The 12124-nt window shown below is 46.7% G+C and overlaps 1 protein-coding gene across 6 annotated transcripts in view; it reads right to left on the bottom strand.

Moving 5' to 3' along the window:
- Positions 1 to 2893, bottom strand: part of LOC110505907 (synaptosomal-associated protein 25-B) — an 81271-nt gene extending 78378 nt beyond the window's left edge. For all 6 annotated transcript variants that reach the window (XR_016492066.1, XR_016492067.1, XR_016492068.1 and 3 more), the window contains exon 1: positions 2737 to 2893. The gene's annotated coding sequence lies outside the window, so the exon portion shown is untranslated. The remainder of the gene's footprint in view (positions 1 to 2736) is intronic.
- Between the last annotated feature and the right edge of the window lie 9231 nt (positions 2894 to 12124).

The following is a 12124-nucleotide window of genomic DNA, read 5'->3' as shown; positions in this document are numbered from 1 at the left end:
CTTTGATCCAGGGGCACTGCTCGGCAACAGTTGATCTCAGCCTGTGATGTGTGTGTTGCGTGTCAGGTCGGGTACTATGACAACAATAAATAAAGAATATCTGTGTAATTGGACTAATAAAGCAAATGTTGTATTGTATTCTACCTCGTTGTGGATAGCTCAGACTGAGCAGGTTGTCTCCTCTGACACACATATACAGAAATACACTGGATTCCCAGGGTTAATGCTCTGGGCCTTTTGGCTCAATGTAAACTATTAAGACGTGTGAAGGATATCCCCTTGGCAGTGGTAGACGGCACAGGGAACCTGGCAACCTTCCAGCTCCTCTTCCACTGGGGTTTCCGATTACATATTCTGTATTAGATAGGCTATATCATCATCACTTCCTGTCCCTGTGTTGGTGGACCAAAGTATATCATCATCACTTCCTGTCCCTGTGTTGGTGGACCAAAGTATATCATCATCACTTCCTGTCCCTGTCTTGGTGGACCAAACTATATCATCATCACTTCCTGTCCCCATGTTGGCGGACTAAACTATATCATCATCACTCAATGTCCCTGTGTTGGCGGACCAAACTATATCATCATCACTTCCTGTCTCTGTGTTGGTGGACCAAACTATATTATCATCACCTCCTGTCCCTGTGTTGGCGGACCAAACTATATCATCATCACTATCTGTCCCTGTCTTGGTGGACCAAACTATATCATCATCACTTCCTGTCCCTGTGTTGGCGGACCAAACTATATCCTCATCACTTCCTGTCCCTGTGTTGGCGGACCAAACTATATCATCATCACTTCCTGTCCATGTCTTGGTGGACCAAACAATATCATAATCACTTCCTGTCCCTGTGTTGGCGGACCAAACTATATCATCATCACTTCCTGTCCCTGTCTTAGTGGACCAAACTATATCATCATCACTTCCTGTCCCCATGTTGGCGGACCAAACTATATCATCATCACTTCCTGTCCCTGTGTTGGCGGACCAAACTATATCATCATCACTTCCTGTCCCTGTGTTGGCGGACCAAACTATATCATCATCACGTCCTGTCCCTGTGATGGCGGACTAAACTATATCATCACTTCCTGTCCCTGTGTTGGCGGACCAAACTGTATGATCATCATCACCTCCTGTCCCTGTTTTGGCGGACCAAACTATATCATCATCACTTCCTGTCCCTGTGTTGGTGGACCAATCTATATCATCATCACTTCCTGTCCCTGTGTTGGCGGACCCAACTATATCATCATCACTCCATGTCCCTGTGTTGGTGGACCAAACTATATCATCATCACTTCCTGTCCCTGTGTTGGCGGACCAAACTATATCATCATCACTTCCTGTCCCTGTGTTGGCGGACCAAACTATATCATCATGACTTCCTGTCCCTGTGTTGGCGGACCAAACTATATCCTCATCACTTCCTGTCCCTGTCTTGGTGGACCAAACTATATCATCATCACTTCCTGTCCCCATGTTGGCGGACTAAACTATATCATCATCACTTCCTGTCCCTGTGTTGGCGGACCAAACTATATCATCATCACTTCCTGTCCCTGTGTTGGCGGACAAAACTATATCATCATCACTTCCTGTCAATGTGTTGGCGTACTAAACTATATCACTTCCTATCCCTGTGTTGGTGGACCAAACTATATCATCATCACTTCCTGTCCCTGTGTTGGCGGACTAAACTATATCATCATCACTTCCTGTCACTGTGTTGGCGGACTAAACTATATCACTTCCTGTCCCTGTGTTGGCGGACCAAACTATATCATCATCACTCCATGTCCCTGTGTTGGCGGACCAAACTATATCATCATCACTTCCTGTTAATGGGTGGAGGCTGTCCTCTTTGAACCTTATAAAGATACACATGTTCTCGTCCAGCGACATGAGTGACCTTCTGGCAGCATGCGTGGGTGGACTAGGTGCAAATGTCATATAACTCATGTAATATTGTCACATTCACTTTTGCTTGAGAACTGCTTGACATTACACAGCCACGTGCACTAAACTAAACAAAACAGACTGATTCTTGATCTCCATATAACCTAACATTTGAACCTAAATTATTACAAAGAAAGGTCAATAGCAATATCGCACCATCTTACCAATTATGTTTAAACAGCATCTTGACATTTGTTTTCAGAGAACAACCTAAAGGAGGTAAAGGCTGAATGACCAATTTCTGTGAGATAAACGATTAAAAAAAAACAGGTCTAGCTTGCAAATGTTTTTTTCCACCTAACAAATCACACGATTGGTATCTCGTGCAGCTTTTCTAGAAACAAACCTTTACTAATGCTCTCAACGTTTCTGTAGCGTAGCCTGTGGTTTACCCGGCTGTTTCTAGAATGAGCGCTCAAGCGCTGTCCGTGGTTCTGAAATTGACCACCCTCGTACCGCGCGCTCATTGCAACATGTAACACCGTTGATAAGCAGCTTTATCACGGGTGAATTAAAATGGGACGTTACTCGAAGATAAATCCTTACTCTGTCTTAACAACAACATAATCGGATTTGATATTTTGACGAAACTAAAGAATACTATATTGAAAGTGGTTGAGATAGACTTTACAAACCCTAATTTACAAAATAATCGGCGACACCACACTGTTTTGAAACTTGGCTCAGCCATTAAAAATAAACTCTTATTTTCTTTAATTAAATAACCTATTATGTTTTATCTCAACTGAACTGAATCGTTCAGAAACATACCTGAAGTTGTTTTCAGTGGACCGTCGTCAGTTTATGACTGGAAAATGTCTCCTTGGTGCTACCCCCACCTTCTAGTTCCTACTGCTGCCTCGCTTCAAAAGGATTGCCCTCGGAGGAAACTCCGCCCCGCCTGCAAGCGACAGCCTCCACCCTCAACAAAGATGGTTGCGCTCTCTGACGTCACAAGCCCGTAATGTAGATGAGGCTCACAGCTTGACGTTTAGGCATTAGTGGTTACTGATAATAAAGTATAACCAGGTAAAAAGTTAAATGGTAGGTGACTGATATACACTGCCCTGCTGTTTGTGGAGGAGGTAGTCAGACTTGTAGGGATGTTGGGAACTTGTAACAGATTCTAAATAATACAGACAGCTCACGATAAAAGCCATGTCCAAAAAAAGCAACTTCCTGTTTTGAGTACCTGTGACCCATCATGTTAACCACCGGCTGGAGATTGGCTCTGTGATTCTGTCATCCTCTAGACAGGCGTTATTGGTCTCCATGAAGAGAAGCAGGTCTCTGTAGCCCAGTGCTGTAGAGTCAGTAAGAGAGTAAAGCGAAGGAGAGATGAATAGGTCTCTATCTCTCTCTTTCTCGTTCTCTCTCTCTATATCTTTCTCATTCTCTCTCTCTCTCTTTCCCTTTTTATCTCTCTCTCTGTATCTCTCTCTCTGTATCTCTCTCTGTATCTCTCTCTGTATCTCTCTCTCTGTATCTCTCTCTCTGTATCTCTCTCTGTATCTCTCTCTCTTTATCTCTCTCTGTATCTCTCTCTCTCTCTGTATATATCTCTCTGTATCTCTCTCTCTCTCTCTGTATCTCTCTCTCTGTATCTCTCTCTCTGTATCTCTCTCTCTCTGTATCTCTCTCTCTCTGTATCTCTCGCTCTGTATCTCTCTCTCTGTATATCTCTCTCTGTATATCTCTCTCTGTATCTCTCTCTCTCTCTCTCTCTCTCTCTCTCTCTCTCTCTCTCTCTTTCTCTCTCTCTCCCCTCCCTCATGACAGTTGATTGATGATGCTCAGGTTTCCATCACTCTGCCAATTAGCAGCACAGTTATATTGTACATTAGTATATGTGTGTGTGTGTGTGTGTGTGTGTGTGTGTGTGTGTGTGTGTGTGTGTGTGATGGACTTGTTGACTTGTTGATGTGTGCTGTGTTTCAATGGGATCAATCGGGCTAATCGTAGACAGCTGATATTCTAGTTTAAGGATGGAGCATGGGAGACACTAAGAGCTAAGAGGGCAGGAAACTCTAAGAGGAGGACACTAAGAGGAGATGAGGAAAGGACACTATAAATAATATTGAGACAGCCCTATATCTAGCTAGGTTGAGAAAGCCCATCTAGCTTCCATGGAAATAACCAGTACTTGAATCAACAGCCTAAACCGAAAGAATTCATTGTCTCAGTGTATGATATCAGTGTCTTAATACTTGTTTACCACCTGTTCTACTGTGCCCTGGTAATGGTAAACTTCTGTGTCTGTCTGATGAACCTACTCATCCATTTCAGAGAGGCTCACTGAGTCACTCACAGCAGGAGGCATAGATGTACCCTGAACCCAGCACTCTCTCTCTCTCTCTCTCTTTTCTCTTTCTCTCACTCCAGCTCGCTCTTCTCTCCCTCTCTCTCTTCTCTCCCCCACTCTCTTCTCTCCCTCTCTCGCTCTTCTCTTCCTCTCTTTTTCTTTCTTCTCTCTCTCTCTTCTCTCCCTCCCTCTCTCTCATCTCTCTCTCTTCTCTCACTCCCTCTCTCTCCTCTCCCTCTCTTCTCTCCCTCTCTCTCCCTCTCTCACATTGCAGTGAGAAATAGTCTGTTTCACAGACACATTGCAGTGAGAAATAGTCTGTTTCACAGACACATTGCAGTGAGAAATAGTCTGTGTTTCAGTGTTTGCGGGTTTCCTATCTACGTACACAAACACATCTGCCTATTTCCCGGCGATCCTGGGCAGCCATCTGATCTGATTGACCTTCACTCAGAGGTACACACAGGTTATCCATCTGATCTAAATGACCTTCACTCAGAGTTACACACAGGTTATCCATCTGATCTAAATGACCTTCACTCAGAGTTACACACAGGTTATCCATCTGATCTGATTGACCTTCACTCAGAGGTACACACAGGTTATCCATCTGATCTAAATGACCTTCACTCAGAGGTACACACAGGTTATCCATCTGATCTAAATGACCTTCACTCAGAGGTACACACAGGTTATCCATCTGATCTAAATGACCTTCACTCAGAGGTACACACAGGTTATCCATCTGATCTAAATGACCTTCACTCAGAGGTACACACAGGTTATCCATCTGATCTAAATGACCTTCACTCAGAGGTACACACGGGTTATCCATCTGATCTAAATGCACCTCATATATCCTGATGGACTCAGTCATATTTCATCAGCGTATTGTTTACTCTGGTTGAGCCAGACATACAGGTACTGGAGTAGACTAATCCATGCATGTGATGGAGTTGAATGAAAGACTTCTAGATAAATATTTAGAATGCCTTGTCATTTCACCTGAACTGAATACCTGACCCAAAGCTAAACGTCTCATATCTTTTCAAGCCTGGTTTTCATTACTCCCGTCCTAATCGGGAAACGCATATTCCATTCATTGCCGTATATGTCCCATTGATGACTAGGATGCTCCAACAAAAATATTTATTTATTGATCACTGACAATTAATAAAAAATAAAAAATCCATGGTGTATTGTCATGATTTTACAAGTAACAGGGTTCAGGGTCAGGCAGAGTGATCAGGTGGGTGGGTTCAGGGTCAGGCAGAGTGATCAGGCGTGTGGGTTCAGGGTCAGGCAGAGTGATCAGGCAAGCAGGCTCAGGGTCAGGCAGAGTGATCAGGCAGGCGGGCTCAGGGTCAGGCCGAGTGATCAGGTGGGCAGGCTCAGGGTCAGTCAGAGTGATCAGGCGGGTGGGTTCAGGGTCAGGCAGAGTGATCAGGCGGGTGGGCTCAGGGTCAGGCAGAGTGATCAGGCAGGCGGGCTCAGGGTCAGGCAGAGTGATCAGGCAGGCGGGCTCAGGGTCAGGCAGAGTGATCAGGCGGGTGGGTTCAGGGTCAGGCAGAGTGATCAGGCTGTGGGCTCAGGGTCAGGCAGAGTGATCAGTAGGGTGGGTTCAGGGTCAGACAGAGTGATCAGGCGGGTGGGTTCAGGGTCAGGCAGAGTGATCAGGTGGGTGGGTTCAGGGTCAGGCAGAGTGATCAGGTGGGTGGGTTCAGGGTCAGGCAGAGTGATCAGGCGGGTGGGCTCAGGGTCAGGCAGAGTGATCAGGCGGGTGGGTTCAGGGTCAGGCAGAGTGATCAGGCGGGTGGGTTCAGGGTCAGGCAGAGTGATCAGGTGGGTGGGTTCAGGGTCAGGCAGAGTGATCAGGCGGGTGGGTTCAGGGTCAGGCAGAGTGATCAGGTGGGTGTGTTCAGGGTCAGGCAGAGTGATCAGGTGGGTGGGCTCAGGGTCAGGCAGAGTGATCAGGCGGGTGGGTTCAGGGTCAGGTAGAGTGATCAGGTGGGTGGGTTCAGGGTCAGGCAGAGTGATCAGGTGGGTGGGCTCAGGGTAAGGCAGAGTGATCAGGTGGGGGGGTTCAGGGTCAGGCAGAGTGATCAGGCGGGTGGGTTCAGGGTCAGGCAGAGTGATCAGGTGGGTGGGTTCAGGGTCAGGCAGAGTGATCAGGTGGGTGGGCTCAGGGTAAGGCAGAGTGATCAGGTGGGGGGGTTCAGGGTCAGGCAGAGTGATCAGGCGGGTGGGTTCAGGGTCAGGCAGAGTGATCAGGCAAGCAGGCTCAGGGTCAGGCAGAGTGATCAGGCAGGCGGGCTCAGGGTCAGGCAGAGTGATCAGGTGGGCAGGCTCAGGGTCAGGCAGAGTGATCAGGTGGGCAGGCTCAGGGTCAGGCAGAGTGATCAGGCGGGTGGGTTCAGGGTCAGGCAGAGTGATCAGGCGGGTGGGCTCAGGGTCAGGCAGAGTGATCAGGCAGGCGGGCTCAGGGTCAGGCAGAGTGATCAGGCAGGTGGGTTCAGGGTCAGGCAGAGTGATCAGGCAAGCAGGCTCAGGGTCAGGCAGAGTGATCAGGCAGGCGGGCTCAGGGTCAGGCAGAGTGATCAGGTGGGCAGGCTCAGGGTCAGGCAGAGTGAACAGGTGGGCAGGCTCAGGGTCAGGCAGAGTGATCAGGCGGGTGGGTTCAGGGTCAGGCAGAGTGATCAGGCAGGTGGGTTCAGGGTCAGGCAGAGTGATCAGGCAAGCAGGCTCAGGGTCAGGCAGAGTGATCAGGCAGGCGGGCTCAGGGTCAGGCAGAGTGATCAGGTGGGCAGGCTCAGGGTCAGGCAGAGTGATCAGGTGGGCAGGCTCAGGGTCAGGCAGAGTGATCAGGCGGGTGGGTTCAGGGTCAGGCAGAGTGATCAGGTGGGTGGGTTCAGGGTCAGGCAGAGTGATCAGGCGGGTGGGTTCAGGGTCAGGCAGAGTGATCAGGTGGGTGTGTTCAGGGTCAGGCAGAGTGATCAGGTGGGTGGGTTCAGGGTCAGGCAGAGTGATCAGGCGGGTGAGTTCAGGGTCAGGCAGAGTGATCAGGTGGGTGGGTTCAGGGTCAGGCAGAGTGATCAGGTGGGTGGGCTCAGGGTCAGGCAGAGTGATCAGGCGGGTGGGTTCAGGGTCAGGTAGAGTGATCAGGCGGGTGGGTTCAGGGTCAGGCAGAGTGATCAGGTGGGTGGGTTCAGGGTCAGGCAGAGTGATCAGGCAGGTGGGTTCAGGGTCAGGCAGAGTGATCAGGCAGGTGGGTTCAGGGTCAGGCAGAGTGATCAAGCGGGTGGGCTCAGGGTCAGGCAGAGTGATCAGGCGGGTGGGTTCAGGGTCAGGACAGGCAAGGGTCAAAAACCAGGAGGGTGAGAAAAAGAGAGATTGGGAAAAGACAGGAGCTGACAGGACAAACGCTGGTAAACTTGACAAACAAGATGAACTGACAACAGACAGACAGAGAACACATGTATAAATACACAGGGGATAATGGGGAAGATGGGTGACACCTGGAGGGGAGTGGAGACAAGCACAAGGACAGGTGAAACAGATCAGGGTGTGACACCACCTAGTTAGACTTTATAGTGTTATTGCGTTATAGTGTTATAACATTATATCATTATAGTATTATAGTGTTATAGCATTTACATTTCAAACAAATGTGCCAATACACCCTGACACACTTAATACAATCTCTACAACGATTGGCCTTGGGGCCAATGGTGAAATATACTGTATATTGCTTGTGAACGGCATTTGATTTGGTTAGCTCCTCCACACACATCTATACCCTGGGGTGATACACAGTAATAGAGATGTACTACTCTGTACTACACCGTGTCAACAATATCCTGATACTGAATGAACCCCCTGTATTGAGGTGTGAATCTGTTACGTTAAGATTGCCCTACTCCAGGAGACGGGCATCCAATCCCAGTAGGAATGCCCACAGTTGCACTTGGAGAGCGTACACACAGATGCAAACACACACACACACAAGAACACACACACACACACACACACACACACACACACACACACACACACACACACACACACACACACACACACACACACACACACACACACGCACGCACACACACACACACACACACACACACACAGACACACACACACACACACACACAGTACATGAACACACAAACACATGAATACACACACGCACATGAACACACACACATAAACACCATGGGACCACACAGCCGTCATACCGCTCAGGAAGGAGACGCGTTCTGTCGCCTAGAGATGAAGGTACTTTGGTGCAAAAAGTGCAAATCAATCCAATAACAACAACAAAGGACCTTGTGAAGATGCTGGAGGAAAGAGGTATGAAAGTATCTATATCCACAGTAAAACGAGTCCTATATCGGTATACCCTGAAAGGCCGCACAGCAAGGAAGAAGCCACTGCTCCAAAACCGCCATAAAAAAGTCAGACTACGGTTTGCAACTGCACATGGGGACAAAGATCATACTTTTTGGAGAAATGACCTGGTCTGATGAAACAAAAATAGAACTGTTTGGCCATAATGACCACCATGACCACCAAAGGGGGAGGCTTGCAAGCTGAAGAACACCATCCCAACAGTGAAGCATGGGGGTGGCAGCATCATGTTGTGGGGGTGCTTTGCTGCAGGAAGGACTGGTGCACTTCACAAAATAGATGGCATCATGAGGAAGGGAAATAACATGCATATTTTGAAGCAACATCTCAAGACATCAATCGGGAAGTTAAAGCTTGGTCACAAATGGGTCTTCCAAATGGACAATGACTCCAAGAATAGTTCCAAAGTTGTGGCAAAATGGCTTAAGGACAACAAGTCAAGGTATTGGAGAGACCATCACAAAGCCCTGACCTCAATCCCATATAACATTTGTGGGCAGAACTGAAAAAGTGTGTGTGAGCTAGGAGGCTTACAAGCCTGACTCAGTTACACCAGCTCTGTCAGGAGGAATGGGACAAAATTTACCCAACTTATTGTGGGAAGCTTGTGGAATGCTACCTGAAATGTTTGACCGAAGTTAAACAATTTAAAGGCAATGCTACCAAATACTAATTGAGTGCATGTACACTTCTGACCCACTGGGAATATGATGAAAGAAATAAAAGCTGAAATAAATCATTCTCTCTGCAATTATTCTGACATTTCACATTCTTAAAAAAAACTGGTGATCCTAACTGACCTAAGACAGGGAATTGTTACGAGGATTAAATGTCAGGAATTGTGAAAAACTTTAAATGTATTTGGCTAAGGTGTATGTAAACTTCACAACTTCAACTGTACATTCACATACATTAAACACACCAACACATTGGCATCATGAGCAAGGACACAGAAATATATAAATCACATCCATTTTCAATGTGAAGAGAGGAGGTGGAGAGAGTGATAGCCTAGAGAGAGAGGGGGGAGTATAAAGAGTGATGGCCTAGAGAGAGAGGGGGGAGTATAAAGAGTGATGGCCTAGAGAGGGAGGGGGGAGAAATAAAGTGTGAGAGAGAGCGTGAGATGGAGAGAGAGAGAGATTAGATATTTTAATTAGAATCCCCCACACCTCTACCTCTCTCCATGATTCATATCACAGGAAATGACTTATGCTGTCACCCGAGCGAGGTGAGCAGGTGCATGGGCTGCGGTGTGTGATCACATCAAACCTAAGATGGGTTCCTGTGATTAGAATAGACAGGCTGGTGACCAGGAGATTTAGCTCTATTCTATAATACAGTTTATAAACTGGGTGGTTCGAGCCTTGAATGTTGATTGGCTGACAGACGTGCTATATCAGACCATATACCACAGGCATGACAAAATCATTTATTTGTATTGCTCTAATGACGTTGCTAACAGGTTTATAATAGCAATAGGGCTCCTCAAGGGTTTGTGATATGTGGCCAATATACCACAGCTAAGGGCACTCCGCGTTGCGTCATCCCTAAGAACAGCCCTTAGCCGTGGTATATTGGCCATATACCACAACTCTTCTGGCCTTATTGCTTAAATAATAATCAAAACTGTAAGTAGGGCATTATCAGAAGTTGATGGTGAGAGTAAACTGTTTCAGGAAATCAACTCTAAAACTGAAAGTATATTTAACACCATTGTCTTAACACAAGATAAGAATGTTGATAAGATCGTCTCGTTATTTAGGGAATGTGTAATAGACCTATGGTGAGTGTCCTCTCCTCCTGTCTCTGTCCAGTCAGCAGAGAGCTGATAGTCCCTCAGGGTAGAGAGACAGAGAGCATAATCTCCTATCAGGTGCAGAGGAGATATGTTCAGTGTTCATAGTCAGAAATGGACTGGCTAAATAAAGGGCAATTCGTGCAAATACCAGATGGGCTCATTTTAAGCCAATTGTGCCTGTCTAAATTGTGGGCTTAGTGCAAAATGATCATTATTTGGCTAAAAATGGGGGCTTCAATGAAAAAAAGATGGGACGGTGTGTTAGAAATGTTAGGGCCAATTTCTGGTCCCAGTCCGTCAATGCTACATGCTATGAATTCAAGGAATGGACCCAGCCGGGCCCCTGTCCCTCTCCTCTATTGCCACCGCCATTATCCCTGACTAACTCTCCTACTCTCTCTCTTTTCCTCCCTCTCTTTCTCTCTTTGTCCCTCTATCTAAATTCCTCTGTTCCCTCCGTCTCTCTTTGTCCCTCTGTTTTCATCCTGCCATCTACAGTATCTCTCTCTCTCTCTCTCTCGCCTCCTCTCTCTCTCTCTCTCTCTCTCTCTCTCTCTCTCTCTCTCTCTCTCTCTCTCTCTCTCTCTCTTCTACTTGTTTTTGAACCCGTGAAGTGTTCTGAGAGGTAAAGAATCATGATGAGTCGAACATCATACAAGCGGCCAAGTGGCCAAGAACAAAGACACAAACCAGCACAACATAAAACTCTGATTAGAAGGTTCATGTGAGGAGAATGTGTACCATTCAAACAGTCTACCTTCAAACAGTGCCCTTTCACACACTGAGATGAGTTTGCATGCCAAGCAGACTCCCATTGTTTTCACTGCACTCTCGGTGGTACTGACATTTCGGCTGCATCCAATGATCCAAGTGGTACACTTATTCCAAGTGGTACACTACTTTTGACCATAGCCCTATCGGTCCTTTGAAGGGAGTAAGGAGCCATTTGGGATGTAACCTTCCTCTCCTGGCAGGAGAGGTGATCTTTCCTGGCAACCACATTCTGCCTGGGGAATAATACCGTGACTGATTCAGTGTAATATATGCCATTTAGCAGACACTTTTATCTAAAGAGAATTACAGTCATGCGTGTGTACATTTTATGTATGGGTGGCCCCAGCGTGGAACACTATTGGAAGTGTGTGTGTGTATATATGTGTGTGTGTATATATGTGCGTGTGTGTGTGTGTATATATATGTGTGTGTGTGTGTGTGTGTGTGAGAGAAACAGGTGGTGCTCACAGCGAGAGGGAGAGGACAGGTTGTATAAGGACATGAGAGAAGTGTGGGGGGGGGGGGGTGCACATATTGCCAATGAACCCCGGGCCTGGAGATATATTTGTTTAGCTTGTTAGTATTTCTGTTTACTGAAACGATGGACATGTACAGTGTCAGTTATAAGCTGAATGTATGACTGAATGCAATGAAACAGGAATTGTAAAGGAACAGCATGAAAGATCGTAATCCTCATCTTTTCATCTACTGAATAAAACAAGCAATATGGGAACTATGTGGTATTGTACCGTATCAGCAACTGAGTACTGTGTCATCTATCATATAAAGGAAAGATTGACCCATTTTGTTGAAGATGCTGTTGTTGTTGTTGTTGTTTTCATCGCTGAGTGATGTTCTATCGATTCATTGGG

This window comes from Oncorhynchus mykiss, chromosome 25 (assembly GCF_057628025.1).
Source record: "Oncorhynchus mykiss isolate SJ-2025 chromosome 25, ASM5762802v1, whole genome shotgun sequence".
Taxonomy (NCBI): Eukaryota; Metazoa; Chordata; class Actinopteri; order Salmoniformes; family Salmonidae; genus Oncorhynchus; species Oncorhynchus mykiss.
This window is presented reverse-complemented; position numbering and strand designations above follow the sequence as displayed.